This window comes from Ambystoma mexicanum, chromosome 5p, assembly GCF_040938575.1.
Source record: "Ambystoma mexicanum isolate Mex_15411 chromosome 5p, UKY_AmexF1_1, whole genome shotgun sequence".
In the NCBI taxonomy this organism is placed as follows: Eukaryota; Metazoa; Chordata; class Amphibia; order Caudata; family Ambystomatidae; genus Ambystoma; species Ambystoma mexicanum.
This window is the reverse complement of record NC_090930.1, coordinates 176,307,175-176,323,519: the sequence shown is the minus strand read 5'-3', so window position 1 is coordinate 176,323,519 and position 16,345 is coordinate 176,307,175. Positions and strand designations below refer to the sequence as shown.

The following is a 16,345-nucleotide window of genomic DNA, read 5'->3' as shown; positions in this document are numbered from 1 at the left end:
AGTCATACATTTGCATGCAATCTACTAGTAATCATGTCAGTACTTATGCAAACAATGTGTGTCCAGCTACCAACAGACACCCACAGTATTTGCACAACTTTTTCCATACAACTCTCATTTAATCTCTGTGGAGAAGCCACAATGGAACCACTCACATAGTCCTATTCATGTTACTTTGGCGCACAAGCTGTAGTTCAGGAAATCCCATATAATGTTATAAACTTGTCCAGGAAAGCTATACTTTCACAGACTAGTGAGCCTTTGTGGATTAGAGGCAAGGGGAGGGGGGGCTTGTACTGTCTGGTCCCAGTCCTCATCTCCTGGTGTGCCAGAAAGTCTGCTGCTGGACAGATATAAAACCAGTATTTGCCAATTGGACAACTGCTGGCTCTTTGAATGGTGCAGATCCATACCATTATTGGCCTCAAAGTTGCTTCCCGCTCTAGTTTTGAATAAGAGGACTCCTCCTGCAGCCATTCAGTAAATCTACGATGGAATCTGCAGCTGACCAGCATCCTTCGCCAGTGACTAGAGATTATAACCAGAAGAATAGCACGAGGCGAGGAAGTAGAGCGAGAGGAAGGATAGTAACAGAGCTGAAGTTGGAGTATAAGCACTAGCAAGAAAGGACGATCAAAGGGTGGAGGTGGAAAGTGTTAGGCAGAAACCTGTGCAGTTCCCTTAGAGACCACTGCAAAAGGCTTAAGACTACAGGTGTTGGCAGTAAACCCAATTGGTAGCAGTCTGTACCACCCAGATTAACCTGGTAGCTGTGGCTGAGCAGCCAGACTTCTCTCAAGAAGAGTTAAACAGTATATAGAGTATACAAGATAGGTACCAAAATACAGTAGCACAAGCAAACACTGACCAGAGCTTTGGTATCACGTATATAATTATTTATTTAAAGACACACTTAGAAAGACTCTAGCACTATTATTATAAATAAGTTCAAAAACACAGTCACTATTATTATATATACATCCCTTATTCCTTATTAGACAAGTCTTAGTTAACACCACTTATTCCCATACAGAGGTGAGCGCTTAACTAAAGATGGCACTCCAATAAGTTTAAGAAAAAGGGAGGGAAAAGGCAGAAATTAGGAACAGCACACAACACAATCCTTTAGAAGCACTCAGCAAGGCAGGAAAGTCAAAGTCTACTTGTGAGCAAGAAGTTCAGAGGCCAGGCTCCCTCTTGGAGAGAGTAGAACACCAATGCGCCCAGGATCACACAGTTTAAAAGGCTTGGAAAGTCTTGCAGAGAGTTCAGAAAGGAATTAGTTCAGTTTAGAAAAGTTCAGTTAGCCAGCCTAGGGCCAACCCAAGTGGTAAGTTGAGGCTTTAAGAGTCACCCCCACACAGACCGTTGCGAGGGAGGCCAGGCGGACACAGTACCTTTAAAGTGGAGAGGATCCTCCAGCGGGGGCAGTTGTTCCTGGCAGCGGGTGCAAGCCGCGGCGTCGTCCAGAGGAAGAGATGATCTCGAAGTGGAGGAAAGCTGAAGGTCGTTGCACTGCCAGGGAAGAAACCAGCCGCGGAGTTCTCTGGTAAAAAAGGTACTACCCTTTTATTCGCGTAAGTGGAAAAACGTGGTATTCCGGTTGACAGGGTGCTTGACACAGGCAAGGCGGCCACGAGATGATCCGGGAAGGCGAAAAGGCGGGCAAACTGGTTATCCCCACCAGTCAAAGGAAGAAGACTCTTCGGGATAAAGGTCACCTCGGTCGTTGGAAGAAGTGGTGAGTCGGTTCAGCAGGGCTCCACCGGAGGTGTCGTCGTTGCAGGTCAGCTTCTCACTCTTCGGATTCTTTGGTCCTGTGGCGACGTCTGAAGTACCAGTCCCCAAAGCCCTGCTTTTATGCAGAAAACCCCCATTCATCAGTCCTAGCTGTCACTCAAACATGCTAAGTGGTGAGCCGGGCGGCTCACCACTGGGCCAATCACACAAGAGTGCGGCTTGAGTTGCCGAGGCAACTTAGTCCAGGTTGCCTAAACCCCCTCCAACACCCCCCTGTGGTACCCAGACAGAGTGGCACCACTTTTGGAGGCTTCTGTGGAGAAGCCCGCCAAAAAGTGGAACAAAGGGCTCGACTTGGGTTGGAGTCACAGAAGCGAACACAAACGCCATTTTGGAACAGAGTTCTGGCAAAACATACCAGCAGGTGAATTGATATTAAATAAATAAACCGGCGGTATGTTCGAGGCTATGTTAAAAAGTATTAGCCTTGAACAATGGGAAAATCCCATAGGAATATATTCGCGGTTGAATATAAAAACTAGTATCCACTGCCACCAACCAAAACTCCCTCAGGGGGGACTGGACAGTGCCCCCTCAAACAACAGACCCAGGGGCAATCGAATTGCCCCTACCAGTACGCCCACAATATGATGGTATGTACTGGTTCTGTTCACAATTTAGGACTAGTAAAGCCAATGGTGACTTTACATGCCCTTGGAGACAGTAGTCAGTCCCAGGGTACGGAGTCTATGTTTGGGGGTCACTACGACACCCCGGTGTTACGGCTCGGAGGGTGCTGTGTAACACATACCAAAAATAAATGAAGCCCTATGGAGCAAAAGACCCCATAGCCAATAAATATATTACAAAGTCAAAGGATATCTCAAATCATGTCTAAGAGTGGGAGAAAGAGAGTCTCAATCTTAGTAGGAGAAAAAAAATAAACCCCAAAAATCCAGCAAAGCCGCTGGGGTACTCACTAGGTATGGGAAATTAGCCTTAACATAGAATTCTCCCTAAAAGAAAGGCAGAGAGAGATATTGGAGTGAGTGTGACATGGTGGCAGAAGGCTCCATTCATAACTCCCTGAGACTACTAGACACAGTAGGAGAGGGAAAGTTAGACAATCCCTAGTCAGTCAGCCAGCCAACGATTTAGGGAAAACACGGGAAGGCCAGGAAGTGAAAGACAGATAGGGGTTACCGATCCCTGCACTAGTAGCATCCCTGTTAGGGGGGGATCAGGGAAAAGGAAGAGAGGAGAGAGGAGAGAAACGAGAGGAGAGAAACGAGAGGAGGGAAGAGGGAAGAGGGAAGAGGGAAGAGGGAAGAGGGAAGAGGGGAGAGGGGAGAGGGGAGAGGGGAGAGGGGAGAGGGGAGAGGGGAGAGGGGAGAGGGGAGAGGGGAGAGGGGAGAGGGGAGAGGGGAGAGGGGAGAGGGGAGAGGGGAGAGGGGAGAGGGGAGAGGGGAGAGGGGAGAGGGGAGAGGGGAGAGGGAAGAGGGAAGAGGGAGGAGGGAGAGAGGAGGGAGAGAGGAGGGAGAGAGGAGGGAGAGAGGAGGGAGAGAGGAGGGAGAGAGAGAGAGAGAGGGAGAGAGAGGTGTGAGGGGTCAGCAATGCGAGGCTTTCCCTGCCTAACAAACTCAATGGAAACACTAACGCAGGATGTCTGGCCTCACACTAAACATCAAATAAAAAAAAAAATATATGGAAAACCAAATAACATTCACAGATTCTTGATAACCTCTAAATGTATTCTTTTTTTTTATTTATTGTGCAATAGTAAAATTTCAACTTTTAACACGTTACCATAAAATTATTAATTACTATAAAATGTAACCTCTAAATAACCTGGGCGAGTTCCCTTCCACAGGATTCAAAGTGAATTCTACCCCAAAAGAAACAAACAAGGGAATCCCTGTAGGTGAGATAGTCTCAGATAAATTCTTTATGTTTCAATGTCAAGGTAAAGTTTAACAATAGCAAATCTTTTCTTCCTGGTGAAATATGGACTTTCCACTTCCTCAGAACAGCACCAATGTTATTCCCAGCCACGATGCTTTGCCACAACTTTCAGTTCTCCAAGAAGACTTGCCACAGTTCACAAAAAATGCAACTTCTACAACTGTCAGTGAAACAGTTCTTGGTTAACAATTAGTATGTTATCAGCTACATGATTAGGATTCACAATAGGTATATTTGTCAGGATGACTTCACAGTGCTGCTGCTTCTACTTCAACAACTTCCCTTCTACTAAAGTTTACCATGAGAACATTCTCCTTTGTCTCATAGTACTCCACTTCGCTTGGGCTACTGAAATGTTGCATCCGCTGACAACCAGCTATACCACCACAGCCTCAGTACTTAGTAATTCAAAACAGGTTTTAGTTCCGACAAGATTTAGGTTAAGGCACTCAACACCTTCCAACAGGCAAGGCACTTTTCCTCTTTGCCTCTCTTGTCTGTCTGCCACAACAACAACTTATGTTTGCCTGTATGACCTACTTCTCTCTGTTGATTAATGTTTTTGGCAATATTGGTTGTGTCAAATTCAAATAATATTTATGGGCAGCAAATTTCCCTTCCTCAGCCTTTCCATATGGGAAGGCATCATGAAGCAGGACACAGACAACAGTCAAAGTTCAAAATAAAATGGCTCATTAACTCAAATGTCAGGATGGTTAAAGGCCCAGCTTTCTCTTTGCTAAGGTGGGATTTCTCTACCTGAACAAAACTAAGGAGAGTCTGAGTCAGAAAGTTAAATTTAAAAGCCTGTCTGTAACCAAACCCTATCCTTGCCCTCACAACTAACGTTAAACAATGTTTAGAAATGTCAAATATAAAAGAAATAGTGATCAAAACAAAGTTCTGAGCTTCCTCCAGCTCCTAGCTTCATTTTCAACTTCCCTCCCCACAAAAGTCTGAATATTACCTTTCCCAAGTTCAAACAGTTCCACAAATCCTTTGGGTGCCCTTCCCCAAGTACAAGACAATATAGTTAACAAAAAGAAAGTCGAGGGCTCTGTCCTCAAGACAGCATTAAGGTTAATCAAATCACATGGGTTCCCTTCACCAAGAGTTCAACTTGTCAACTTGGTTTCAGTCGTTCAACTTTTAACAACTCCAAATCCACTGTACACTCCTTCTGGATTGAATTAACAGTTCACTTAAATGACCTCTTGGCTTATTTCCACGCTGTCTTTGGCTTTTACAAATAAGGGTTCCCTGGTCTAGGTACGTGCAGTTGTCAGACCACACGGTCCATCCACTAAAGGTCACACAACCAGGAACCCTATGCGCTTCAGCCCACACAGGTTCTTCTGCATTTGCCCTAGTGCACAGATTCAAACTAACTTAGTTTCTTCCTTGTCAGCCTCTTGGCTTTATATGAAAGTTGACACTCTTTTGGCTTCTCCTGGTCAGCCTCTTGGCTTTGCCACAATGTGTCATATGTCCTCTGCCAGTCTTTGGCCTTGCCGCACTGTATTCATGCACAAATTTCACTGGGTGGTGGTTTAATTTCTTTCCCACCTATCTGTCATGCTTGTTCGCAAACTTCCACACTTGCTTTCTTATTTCCTATGTTATTTTCAAAAGGGCGCTTTCATATTTATTTTTCATCAGAGCGTAGCTTTGCCTATAATGTTTTCATTCAGTTTGGTATTCAATATTCATGATGATTTCTTTTCACTGCTTAATTCTAACTAAACCCGTAGCTGTGGGTTTATTTCAACTTGCATATATCATTGGTTTCATTCGGCATTTCATTTGGTTCATTCACCAGTTCTCACTGACACGCAGCCTCTAGGAGCGCCCGACTAAGAGTGACATTCCCCTTCATTCAACCGGTTCTCCATGCTCCTGTTGGGCAGCTATGTCGATTCATGTCAGCTCCTCCAGCTGGCCTGCCGGTCACTGCGAGCTCCTGCTCGCAAATCTGATGCTTCTCCCCACTCGCCGCCATCTCTGCTTCACTTACATTCTGTGGACAGCGAGTCTGCTTTGCTCTCCTTGGCTCACAGCTCCAGCTGTTCCTTTCTGACCATGGATGCTCCAACACCTGTGGAATTCTGCTGAATCCAACTCGCTCTGGGCTCTACATGTCTTCTAGGTCATCTGCCGGCATCCTGGCTTCCCTTCAGGTCCCACTACGGCTGCCTCCTTACAAAAAGGGTTCCCTGCTGGTCTCCCCAACACAGGCCTCCCTGTTGGTCTCTGTTTCGCTGGTTTCCTCCCTGTTGGTCTCTGCGTTGCTGGTTTCCTCACTTCTTATACACCTGTAACCACTTGACAGGTTGCAGGTGTGAGTTGTCAATAAGCACTGCCCGACTACAATTAGAGGGACATGCCTCACCTTTGTAGTACTTTACAGGCATCTTCGTCGACTCAGTACTGTCGTAGGTCAAATGAGGAAAATTGAGGAGAGTTGTTTTACAGTAGCCCATAAAGGCCGGGGGAGGGTTAGGTTGGTTTTCACAGGGAAAAGGTGGATACCATGTCTCTCACCTGTGGGAACTTCTTTTCCAATCCCAAAGGACCCTCAATGCAGTGATCCTCCAGCGCTTCTCCACCGCCAGGGTCGGATTCAAAAGCGATGGCCTTTCCCTGGCCACCTGAGCAGAGAATCCAGGGGAAGTGGAAGTGAGGATACTCTCAGGTTTCTCACATTTCATCTTTCTGCCAACTGTTAGCTGAAATAATGACCCAGAAGCCTTGGTGCCAACTCTCCTGGCTCCAGGTAATGCTTGCACAGTTGTATCTTAGGCAAGGTTAAACTTCTATTGGGCTCACAGTGTTGGTTGGATTTCTTTCTGGCTTTTAGAAAGGATGCTTTCGATCTTAATAGGGGAATACTCTTGGCTTGGGTATGCCTGCTCTCTCTCCAACTGCAGAAACAAAATGTTTAACCATTTCTCTATAAGCGATTGTCTTTGGTTCACAGCAAAGAAAAGACGTTTCTACTACTTCAGTGTAACAATGTTTTCGGTTTAACAATGGATTCTCAAGTTAACCTCGACTTGAGAATCATTTTTAGCCACACGACTGCTGCTTCATAACGTTTCAGAGTTTTAAAAGGTTTGAGCCATAGACTCAAGCTTGAGAATCGCTTTTGGTCACATGCGACCACTGCTTCCTTTAGAGTTCAAAGTTTAAAGCGTTTGAAGAATCTAAGTAGCAGTCATCTTAAAACCTTTTGGTTTCTTGACTATCAGGATTTAATGTTGCTTTCTCCTTTGAGCTCTCATGTGACCTTACTCAATTGTGCTTGTTAAAGGTTTACCTACCTGGGTAGAGTAAGGCATTTAAATATGTAAGGTGCCCTTTGTTAAATATTAGTCACAGAGCAATGCTGGCAAACATTGTTGAGACAAACCTCATCGTTTTTCTTTGTAAAGAGCCAGCATGAAAGTGTTTTAAATTCTCTGGTGAACGGGCAGCTATTGGAATTTGTTTACCCTTCTGAGGGAGATAACATGATTACCACGCTGGAAGAAGCTATTTAAAATAGATTTTATTATCTGTTAACTTCAAAGGTTGGTAGAGCTGAATCAGTGCCAGTTATAAGTCAGGAGTTACTGACTCACCTTTTCATTCTTCTGAAGGTGGCAATAAAATAGCTCAAATCAAAGGGTGTAATGTCAAATGGGAAGAATTTAATATTAGAGGCTCGACATTCTGAGACTCATTGGGCTTGAGCAGAATTAGTAGCATGTCAGGTGGGCCATCCTTCCAATGGCAAAGCAATCAGTAGAATTGTGTTGCATTGTATGGAATGGTGAGATTTCATGAAATAATGGTACCCGTGAAAGGTATGGTGCAGAGCGCTTCACATCAAGTGTGCCTAACTCAGCTTTACAATATTTTAGCGGGGGGGGGGGGGGGGGGGGGGGGGGGGGTCGGTGGAGTGTGGGCATGTGAAAGTGAGTATAACTCAAATGGGTAATGTTGAAATGATTTGAGGAAAACCCAGTAATGCTGGCACATACTCAGTCGCACAAGAGCTGCGCAGCCTTGCCTTGCCTTTCATCCTTGTGTAAGAATACCATGCTTGAGGTGGAGCATATTGAATGATACGAGTTTATGGTGGTCTTGTCATTACAAAATGCTGTTGGAGCTGGGGAAGGACCAGAGGCAGTTCAGCTTTGTCTCAACGTTCATCTTTCTTAGGATGAACATATGAGGATCAATGATGCCAATGACATCAAATGGTGAGACTCTATGAAATAAAGGTGCTTCTGAAAGCTCTGCAACACCCTGGCAATCAGTCACAAGTCCAGTGTGACTCTCAGAACATCTCAGCTTCTTAAAAGTGATGACAAAAGAATGAAGTTGATTATATAAATAGTGTTTCAAAGTCTTAAAAGGTTCAGTATTTATTACATGCTGATGTGCCTGGGTGATAGGAAAAACAAACGTTAAAGGGTCCAAAACTTAATTCTGTTCATTGTGTAGATTACATAAATGCCCACAGCAGCACTCTGTGCTTTTCTTCCTGTTGCCTTCTTTTGAATAGTTAGCATAGTGTGTTGATAGGTTAGGGTGCTTGCTGCAGAGCCATATGTGTAACATGTAGGTCACAGGTAAGAAATTAGCAGAGGTTGACACCAAACTGCATCTTTCTGAAGTTGTTAGACAAGAGTATATTTGATATGGATAAAATTAAAATTAATTAAAAGAAAAAAACACAAACTAGTTCCCTTATCTTGCCACACGCTGAACATATGTATCTGCAGCATGCTCTTTGTCTCCTAAGCTATTTAGATGGATGCAAACTCTTTGGTAGCTGAAATTAAAAGTTAATTTGCAGCAAAGTTCTGGAGCACACACCACTGTCATTTGACCACACGGTGGCAATAGTGGGCAACATAATTTCTATAGATACAGTTCCGATAGATCTGCACAACTAATGATGGGAGGATAGCGGATCCTCAATGCGTGAGTCTTGGAAATAAGACAATGCAGAACAACCGCGTTTCTAATCCCGCTCCAGTACGGCCATTAACAAATTATATTTAATACAGTGTTTATCGCAGTCCCCCAAGAAATATAAAAAAAATCACGGGCCACTTACCGGATCTTTCGGTATTACCCTTATTATACCTTTACGAGCAAGCAGGGTTTTTATCCTCAGAAACCTTGACCGATCTTTGTTATTAATGTCTGTTCAGGTTTTAAGGTATGTGTACCCAGAGCCAAAGATTCTGTACGTGGTTCAGATATATCATAATGGCAATACGCCATTACCTGCTTTGGCAATCTTGAAAGCTGTTCCCTTTCAAAGGATACATACCGCGTCACATCCAACTAGATCTCCTCACCACCCTGGGCCTTACCTCCTCCCAGGTGATCCTCCTGCAGTACACCACCCTCAAGGTAAGCATTAGGAAGAGCCTGCCTTTCCCTGGCCACCTGGGAGGAGACATTAAGCAAGGGCCACGTGAGGGATCCGTAGGATTCTTCACACGACCCCACTGCCAAACGTCCCACCCCGCTAGGCCCAGTTACTTTTACTCAAAGAAGACCGCAATCCTATCTGTTATTTTAAATAAACACTCTTGGAATTATTCTGAGAGTCAGCGTGAATCTTTGTGGCGGGCCGCCCTGTCAAACGAATTACCTGGTTAATAATGGAGTTATACATCGTAAGTGAGCCTACTGGTGAATGTATATATTTGTGACACATGGTTTAGAGTGAAAATACTACCAACCAATTTAATTTCTTAAGCTGAATTATTATGTGTTAGCCTGTGTGGACTCACAGAGGCCCTAGAAAACTCTAATTGATTGGGTTTTGGCTAAACTCTCACAGTCTTCCTGTTCACCATAACTATGATGGCCTCCTAAAATCTTTCCATCATGGTTGGTTTTAGAAATCCATGTTAACACCAGGAAGACAGAGGGAATACGTACTGGTATGAAAAAAGGTATAAGTGGAGTAAGGTTTAAGTTACTTACCTGTAACCATTGTCCTCAGCATGCATCTGGTGTGGATTGTAATGCTCATGAATATTCCTCGTGGTCAGGCTTGGTAAAAGAAAACAGTTTCACTTTAAAACTATTTCTTCTCTAAACCAATCACTGTCCTCTGGGTCATACTTCCCCCATCCAATGACAGTCCTCTCCCTAAGCTCCACCCATGGTTGCAATCTTCAGATTTGGTAAGCACGTAAAGTGGCAATATGAACCAAGAAGAGCCACAGAGGGTTTGCATGTAATTCCATGCCAGACGCATGCTGGAGAACAATAGTTACAGGTAAGCAACTTAAACCTTCTCCTGCATACGGTCTGGCATGGATTCACATGCTCATGAATAACGATTACACTGCAGTACATATACACAACCACGGGAGGTGGCAAGGCTAAACAGAAGCAATAAACACCTCTGGAACAGACTCCCCCCTCAAACACATACATTGCGCAGCACCGCTTGGCCGACTCAGGACTCCTTCCTGGAATCCCAGTCGACGCAGTAGAACCTTGTGAAGGTGTGCGTGGACCTCTACATAGAAGCCCTGCAGATGTCAAGCAGGGGCACACCAGAGAGAAATGCTGTTGTAACTGATCGCTCTGGTGCAGTGGACTCTCAGACAGTTATCTTGACTCCCGCCAGGTGAAACGGAACAAGGAACATGCCATGATGAATGGCCCATCGCCACAAGTCCTGGGCCTCCTTGGAGAGTGCCAGTGAACTATCCCCCCCCGCGGTTTCCGGATGTAGAACATGGTGGTGGTGTTGTCTGAAGATCCTCACCACCTTGTCTCTCAGATGGCAGCGGCCTGCTAGCCAGTCGATGACAGTGCATGATGCAGCCGGAGAGCCACGTGGCGATGGAAGCCTTCAACAAGGCCTTTCCGTGATTTACAGGTCCAAAGTTGACAAAAAACTGAGAAGTCTTCTGAAAATCCTTCGTACGTGACCCGTAGAATTTCAAGGCATGAGCAACCTCCAGCGAATGCAAGGCCCTCCCTACCTGCGATGATGGATTCGGAAAGTAGACCAGTAGCACCAAAGGTATGTTGAGGTGGAATTTCGAAGGTACCTTTGGCATAAAGGTTAGGTGTGTATACAGTACCACCCTCGAAGAGTGGAAAGACAAGTAAGGCTGCTTTTGCAAGAAAGGGCCGAATGTTCCCCACCCGCCTGGCTGAGGTGATGGCCACGAGGAAAACCGTCTTCCACGAGAGAAACATGAGAGGAGCATGATGCCTAGGTTCGAAAGGCGCTCCCGTGAGCTTAGTTAGCACAACATGGAGCTTCCAAGCTGGGGCAGGCGCCTTCACCGGTGGGAAAGTCCTGAAGAGCACCTTCAGGAACTCCTTGATGTGCCTCTGAGACCACAGCAAAGGTCTTCCCAGCAAGCTGGTGTACCTGGATATGGCAGCAAAATGCACCTTGATAGAGGCATGAGCCAGTCTCACCTTGGCCAAGGAAAGCAAGTATGGTAGAAGTTGCCGGGCCGACACATGCAGAGGGGTAATCTTCTGAGTCTGGCACCACACAGAGAAGCGTTTCCATTTATTTTCGTAGCATGAGCACTTGCACGTTGACAAAGCCCTGGCCAGGATGTCATTACATTCTGCAGGTAACGCATAAGCTCCAAACTCTAGGGCTCAGGAGCCATGCCCTCAGGTTCAGAGACTCTGGGTCGTGATGCAGAATCGCCCCCCGTTCTCTGGTGAGAAGGTCCAGGGACAGAGGTAGCTTGATGGACGGTGCCAATGACAGACATAGCAAATCCGGATACCAGAGTTGCATCGTACACACCGTGGCGATGAGTATCATCCTGCAGGGTTACTGTCTGAGTGTGCAGATCTCACGTAAGAGGAGTGGAAATGTGGGGAAAGAGTACAGAAACTGTCCCTCCCACAGGAACGAGAATGCGTCCCCCAAGCTCCTCAGTTGAGGGAACCTGCCAGCGAACCTCTGGCACTTGGTGTTCACCGCTGTCGCAAAGAGGTCGATCTTGGGTTATTCCGAGTCATCCAACAGAAGATCCATATGGTCCTGGCGCAGCTCCGAACGCAGTTACCTGCTGAGTGAGTCCGCAATGGTTTTCTTGACTCCCGCCAGGTGAAACGGAACAAGGAACATGCCATGATGGCCTCCTTGGAGAGTGCCAGTGAACTATTCCCTCCCCCCCGTTTCCGGATGTAGAACATGGTGGTGGTGTTGTCTGTGAAGATCCTCACCACCTTGTCCCTGAGATGGCAGAAACAACTTGAAGGCCCACAATACGGCCCATAGTTCTAGGACGTTGCTGTGCAGGTCGTTTTCCTCTGCTTGACAGAAGCCTCTGGTGTTCAACTGACCGGTGTGGGCTCCCCATTCATCCATAGAGGCGTCCGTTGTGACAGTCGCCTGGTAAGGAGGATCCTGAAAGCGGGCTCCTTGCATGAGATGCCGCTGAACACCCCACCAACGAATCGCCCGCCAGAACTCTTTGTTGAGGGCGATCTTGTCCATGAAATTCCCAGACACTTGCGTCCTCCTGGCATCCAGGAACTCTTGGAGAGGTCTCATGTGCAGTCTGCATAGGCAAACAAGGTTGATGCAGGAGGACAACATGCCCATGAGAGCCTCGATGGACCGCACCGTCGCTGTCTGGGCCAACAGCAAGCGCTGCACCTTGCTTTGTATGGCTTTCACATTCCTCCGAGGGAGTTGCCAAGCAAGTCACTGTGTTGAGTCTTGCGCCTAGGAATAGAGCGTCCTGAGATGGCTTCAAGGAAGACTTTGGATAGTTTATGGAAAACTCCAGCTCCATCAGCAGACTTACAGTTTTGTCCGTCTGTGCGCTTGCCAGAGATGTTGAACGGGAATGCACCAGTCATTCGTCCAGGTAGGGGTATACATGGATGCCTCGCAGATGAAGATGAGCCGCCACCATGGCTAGGCACTTTGTAAACACCCTCGGGCTGACTTCAGGCCAAAAGGCAGAGCCTTGAATCGTTCGTGCTGACCCTGCACCATGAACCGTGTAGTGCTGTTTGTGAATGGGAATGGGGATGTGGAAGTAGGCGTCCTCCAGGTCCGACATCAGAAAACCTCTTTGATCCAGCTGGCCGAGCACATGCTGCAATGTAACCATCCGGACCCTTTGGGACTTTACTTGTTGAGACGACGTAGATCCAGAATCGGCCTCCAACCCCCGGTCTTCTTTCGAACTAGAAAGTATCTGGAATATACTCCGGAACTGCTGGGGGACGGGGTCTACTGCCGCTTCAGCAACATGGCCCGCTCCTCCTGCAGAAGCTTAGGTTCCTTGTAGTTCTTGCCACTGAATCAGAGCGATACAAGGAAAACCTGCGTTGGAACTCAAAGGTGTGCCCCTGTCCAAGAACGTCCAGCACCCATCTGTCCGTAGTGATCTTCCCCCACGCACTGAAGTTCGCCAGCCGGCCACCCACTGGGGTGAGTAAGTGGGGGCCCGGAGCCATGGCAGGTTCAAGCCTGCTTGGGGGAGGGATGTGGGACGTTCTAACTTTCAGACAATGCCACTGCTGACCTCTGCTGCCTTGAGAGCACCCCCTGTACGCTTCCTGGGTGGAAGAGCATGAAGGCTGTCTGCAACTATTACTATAACCCTTTGAGGATCTCCCTAGCTTTCCTCTGGAGCTAAAGGACAAGGATTGTCACTGTTTCAAAGTTCAGAGGGAGCGTGCCATCTCTGTATCGGTCTTCATCGCCTCCAAAGACTCGTCAACCGCCTTCCCGAAGAGGTTTTCTCTGTGGAAGGGCATATTCAGCATCTCAGTCTGTATGTCCTGGCGGAGGTTTGTAGCCTTCAACCAACCTTGACGACGCAGAGACACCCCGTCCCCCATTTGACGAAAACCTGTGTCAGCAATGGCTACCGCCAACGTGATGGCGTGATCTGAGGACACTTCTCCCTCCTGAAAGAGTTCCAGTGCCTCGAACTTCTCGGCTTCGGGCAGGAAGCCCAAGATAGGGCCCAGCCTGTACCAGAGCTCCCGGTCATAATGGGACAAAATGGCTAGGGCGTTTGCTGCCTTGATGGTAGAGGCTGCCATGTAAATTATCCTCTTGCCCATCGCATCCAGCTTCTTCCCCTCATGGTCTGCAGTTACTATGGCTGCCTATGACTGGTTCGCCAAGCATTTCCTAGCTGCGGCCAAGACCACTGAATCCAGCGAGGGCTGAGACCTTAAGCACCTGGCAGCCGAATCGGGTACCCTGTACTTCCTGTGGCAATAAGACCCAAGGTGGCGGGCCAATACCGCCCCAGGTAATGGCCCGCCAACGAGGGTCTTATTGCCATTAGCACCCCGGCCCGTTGGATCGGGGTGCTAATGGCATTTTTTTTCCTGTTTTGCCACGTTTCGAAACAGAAAAAAAAAAAAAAAAAAAGAAATAACCATGAAAAAAATGGTCGCCGGGAAAGGGAAAACGGAGTCAGTTTTCCCTTTCCCTGGCGGCCATCGGGAGCGGATGTGCTGGGAACACAAGTGTTCCCAGCGCGTCCGCTCCAGAAAAAAAAAAAAAAAGATCAGAAGGTAAGTGGGGTTGGGAGGGTGGAAGGGAGGGAGGGGAAGAAAATAAATAAATAAAATAAACGTACCTGCGTCCCCGTTGGGGGACGATGGAAGCCTCCAGCCGTGTGGAGGTGCGGGGATGGCCCGCTCCGAGTCTCCACACTGCTGGAGCCTGCTTTCGTTGCCCAGCGAGGACGCAGGAGCGAAAAGGTAAGTGGGGTAGGGAGGAGGGAGGGAAGGAAAAAGAAAACGCTTACCCGCCCGAGTACCCGGCGGGGGGCGAAGGCAGCTTCTCAGTCGTGGGGAGGCTTGGAGCAGGGATGGCCCCACTTCGAGCCTCCTCATTGGCTGAGGGGGTGCCACGCCCCCGCCGAGGACAAGGCAGCTGGAATCCCAGCCGAGAATCTAAGGATTCTCGGCCGGGTAATGACCAGGTGAGAGCCAATCAGAATGCTTGTTGCATTCTGATTGTCTCTCACCGGGTACTAATTTCCAATATGTCCCGCTGTGTCAGGCCGTACTTGGATTCTTCATTAGGTGCTAGGACCTCCTCCCAGTTTTTCAAGAAGATAATGGACACGATTGTCTCTCCTCAACTCGTGTTGTTGGTACAGGAAACCCGCAATTAAATAGTCATCTTTTTCAGTACCAGTAGCCGTGGTAGCTGCGTCTGTGCCCATGTCCATGTTCGGGTCCGGAGCTCCGGTATGAGTCTTCTTGTGACGAGGTGGCGGCAGGGGTGGGATGATGCAGAGGACCTGCATCCCCTTTGGACTTTCTCTTCTGCAGGGGGGGGAGCTTACCCTCTGAGGTTCTGGAGGTGCCGGCCCCGCTGACGGCATCATTTGCTGGATTTCGGTGACCAGTGTGTGCAGAGTTGATAGAATGTCCAGAGACGCATCCCTAGGTCTAGGAGTTAACGGAGAAAGCGGAGTAGGATCCGGGCTAATGAGTCTCCACTTCCGCACAGTGGACTGAGGTCCTCCCTCAGGTCCCGTTTCCCCATTGTCTGAGCAGCGCCCATCGTGCGGATCATTGTCCTCAAGTAGATCTGCTCTGGTCTATTCTCAGTAGCCTGCCGGTCCGCATACCTAGGAGGCTGTTGGGTCAGAGTGGCCGCCTGGTCTTTCCTTGGCCCCGGTTCCTTTGCCGCTGCTTCCACAGCCGTATCTAGTCTTGGGGGCAAGGACACCCGTGGGGTGGCAGTCACTTCTTTCCTGGACCCGCTCTCTCTCAGAGCATCATTGGACATCGTTGACTGAGATGACAAAGTGCTTGTGGCTGCCTTTGTTGACGGCGGTGCCATCATAGACTCCATTAACTTGACCTTGGTTAAAGCCTTAGCTGGCTTTGACGAGTCCTTCCCTGACTTTTCCCTCGTCAAACTATCCGCGAACACACAGAGTTTGAAGACGCGCCTTTCATTGGCAGGCTCACCGTGGAGGACGATGGTGATGGCGAACGCCTTTTAACCAAATCGGGACCTGCATCAGCAGTGAACCCAGCACAGCAAGCGGAGCAGAGCTTGGCCTTCTCTTGGAGGACCGCCTCTACTTGAGCCACAGCAACAGTCTGATGTGTAAGTCTTTTGTAGTTTTCGAGATTGGATGGGGGCAGTATGACCCAGAGAACAGTGATTGGTTTACAGAAGAAATAACATTTTAAAGTGAAACTGTTTTCTTTTACTGAGGATTCCCAGCCTGACAACAGGGAATATTCATGAGCATGTGACTCCATGCCAGACTCCATGCTGGAGAATAAGTAATTCTAGTAAGTAATCTAGTCATTTTCTCCACATCCTCATACCATTCTTTAATTGAGGATCTGTCCAAGTTGCATATGTTTCATTTGCACATATTCAAACAAACATCCACCACAACAACAATTATGCAGCACAGAAGCATGGTTTATTAGACATCATGAGCACAAGAGTATACTGGAATGCATAGCCTTGGAACCAAAGGAAAAAGAATTGCAATCTTCCTTTTCCAGCTGAGGTTGAGTGAAAGGGAAGCCCAAGTAGCTGCATTCCAATTGTCAAAGATGCTCAACAGAGTATCTACACAGGGAGCGGCCATCCTCCTCGTAAAACTATGCAGGATCCCTCCAGGAG

The 16,345-nt window shown here is 47.6% G+C and overlaps 1 protein-coding gene across 1 annotated transcript in view; it reads right to left on the bottom strand.

The window, feature by feature from the left end:
• ATP7A (ATPase copper transporting alpha) overlaps positions 1–16,345 on the bottom strand; it is a 1,086,974-nt gene that overhangs the window by 398,139 nt on the left and 672,490 nt on the right. The gene's annotated exons all lie outside the window — the stretch shown is intronic.